At 40.6% G+C, this 3,362-nt stretch overlaps 1 pseudogene; it reads right to left on the reverse strand.

The window, feature by feature from the left end:
- LOC101612817 lies at positions 1-1,830 on the reverse strand (annotated as a pseudogene).
- Positions 1,831-3,362: the final 1,532 nt, after the last annotated feature.

Below are 3,362 nucleotides of genomic sequence, written 5' to 3' on the forward strand. Positions count from 1 at the left end.
CTTTTCTTCAGTCATTTTCTTCAACTGACTTCTCTGAAGTTATTGATGAGGAATCCTGCCTTGAGCTTCCTGTCACAGTTCATTACGAATGGCAAAGCACTATTCTAGGACTTAGAACATGCCCCCTCCCATACTACCACCCATTCCTCCCATTGCGCCCATTCCAGGTTCCTTCTCTTCCTTGGGAACTTCTGTGATTACAACTTCTGCTGTAGTTAGCAGGGAGGCCACCCCAGCAGCATCCATTAAAGCAGTTCTTACAACTTTTGTTGGATCGATGATTCCTTTCTCCACCATATTCACAAATTCTCCAAGCATAGCATCATAACCAACTTCTGAGGAACTTTGCAGGATTTTCTCAACTATCAAAGATCCTTCAACACCTGCATTCTTAGCAATTGTCATTGCAGGGATTTTGAGTGATTTTCTAATAATGTCTATACCAATTTTTTGATCTTCATTAACAGGCTTTAAGGAGTCCAAGGCTGGAGTGCAGCAGAGGAGAGCACAGCTACCCCCTAGAACAATGCCTTCTTCTACAGCTGCTCTTGTAGCATTGAGGGCGTCTGTAACTCTGTCTTTCTTCTCATTTACCTCCACATCGCTTGTTCCACCAACCTTCAGAACAGCTACTCCATCTGAAAGCTTTGCCAGTAGCTCATTCAGTTTTTCCTTTTCATATTCACTAGTTGTGGTGTCTAACTGCTCTGTTATTTCTTGAATACGTTTTCAATTTGAGTTTTGTCACCTTTTCCTTTCAAAAGCATGGCATCATCCTTGGTGACAATGACCTCTCCGATTTTCCCTAAGTCATGAGGCTGAACATCTTCAAGATTTAGGGTCAGTCCCTCTTCTCCAAACACTGCACCACCAGTAGCAATAGCCATATCCTTAAGCTGGTTCTTTCTATTATCACCAAAACCCGGAGCTTTGACTGCTACAACCTGAAGACCAACTTTTAACCTATTTAAGACCAGTGTACTTAGAGCTTCACCATCGACATCTTCAGCAATTATGACTAAGGGTTTACGGTGAGCATTTGCAATTTCAAGAGCAGGTACAGTGGACTGGACACTAGAAATTTTCTTTTCACTCAACAGAACATAGGCATCCTGGAATTCACATTTTTGACCTCTTGATGTGTTAATAAAGTATGGTGAAATATAGCCTCTATCAAACTTCATGCCTTCAACATTTTCTATTTCATCATTCAGTGTTTTCCCATCCTTCACTGATGACACCCTTTCTTCCAACCTTTTTCATTGCATCAGAAATGATGGTTCCAATTTCTTTGTCTCCATTAGCAGAAATTGTAGCAACCTGAGCAATTTCCTCAGGTATTGTCACAGGTTTAGACTGCTTCTTAAGTTCAGCAATTACAACATCAATAGCCAACATTACACCTCTCCTGATTTCCACTGGATTAGCACCTTTGCTGATCTTCTCACAACCTTCCTTGGCAATTGAGCGTGGGGTTACTGTAGCAGTGGTGGTGCCATCCCCAGCCTCTTCATCCGTATTATTGGCAATATCCTGAACTAGTTTAGCTCCAATAATTTTATACTTATCCTTTAAGTCAACTGCCTTTGCAACAGTCACACCATCTTTTGTTACTTTAGGACTTCCCCAACTCTGTTCAATAATTACTGTTCTTCCCTTTGGCCCCATTGTAATGGCTATAGCATCGGCTAAAAGGTCTACACCTTGAAGCATTAAGGCTCGGGCTTCCGCACCAAATTTTACATCTTTAGCACAAGCCCGAGGGAGATGAGGAGCCTTTGCCCGGGACACTGGTCTCATTTGTCGTAGGACTGTAGGCAGTCAAAGCATTTCTGCGGGTGTCGACAAAGGGACATGTAGAGAAATGGGCCGTCAGTGGCGAGTGAGGGCAGCGTTTTTATTTTTTATTTATTTTTGAGACATGGACTTATGTAATTCAGGATGGCCTCAAATTTACTACTTATTTCCAGTTGACCTCAAACTTATCAACTTCCTGCCTCTGCCTCTGTAATGCTATAAGCATAGCTACATCAGCATGTCTGATTTAATGTAGTGCTGGGAGTAGAACTCAGGGTTTCACACATGCTAGACAAGTACTCTACCAAGTGAGTTACATCCTCAGCCCTAAGCTTCTCTATTTTTTTTTAAATATACTAAGCTCCAAATAAGTTAGGCAGAAGTCTCTTTGACAATAAGTACCATGTTTTCTGCTCATTACAAGTCTTTTCAACTACCCAGGCAGGTCCTCAAAATTATCTTTTGAAACTTGAGGATTAGCCTTCTCTACAACTTATTTGATACTGGTACCTTTCTTCTGGATGCATAAAAAATACTTCTTCCCTTGGTCAACCCCACTGTACATGTGAACTGTTTGCCTTAATTGTGACTTGGGCAATTTTTCTGATATCTATAGATAATTTACTTCATAGAGTGAGAAGAAACTAAGTACTGGGTGTAGAATTGATTTTTCAAGCTAGACACTTTTATAAATGATTTCTGTCCATGCTTCACACCTTCCAAACCAAGTCTGTGGTGAACATGAGGAAAGGCACAGGAAGAGGTCAACCCTTAGCAGATTATTTCTTGTTAGCCTACATTGGTTCCATTTTATAATAGCAACATGAAAGCCAAGCAAAACGATTTATAGTTGATTTACACAGAACTTGTGAATCACTTTGCTTTTGGCCTGGGGCCTTAAAATATCCACCTGAGGCATGGACTATGATAACCATGCAGAAAAGTGCTGCCTAGCAGGCTGCCATACTAAATAACTTAGCTCTGTTATTCCACTCAGCAGTAATGTGGCTTTGAGAGAAAAGAACTTAATGCCAAATGCTTCTTTCTGAAGTAAAGTTCAGAGTCTTAAAGGGATGGATGTCTCATTTGAAGAACTTCTGATTACTATATCATGCTGATCACTGCTGCTGTCTCAGAAAGATAAGGGGTCCAACAATATTTTCACTTATTACTGAAGATCAGGATCTAATTATGAATTGAAGGTATGTTTGAAACATTTTGCTAACATTTCAAATTCTATGTTTGTTGACAGATGTTTTTTGGTAAGTAAATATATGACTTTACTTGGAACTAATGGATTCAGCTAACTCTTGGGGTTTTGAAGGGGCGATCCAGAGTTCATAGATTACTTGGTGACAGATGGATTTCAGCGAGGCCAGCATGACTTAGCTCTCTAGGTGCTAGTTGTGTCACACAGAAGGACACACTGTTCCTTGGCCACAGGCTGCCCTGAAACCTCTGGTTAGCTGTTCCTTACATACTTGCTCAAAATTGAAGGCTGGGGCAAACATCTATTAATAGAAGCCAATTCAAAGTTGCATCTTGTGACAATTCTAAGAAATTTC

This window comes from Jaculus jaculus, chromosome 9 (genome assembly GCF_020740685.1).
Source record: "Jaculus jaculus isolate mJacJac1 chromosome 9, mJacJac1.mat.Y.cur, whole genome shotgun sequence".
NCBI classification, from domain to species: Eukaryota; Metazoa; Chordata; class Mammalia; order Rodentia; family Dipodidae; genus Jaculus; species Jaculus jaculus.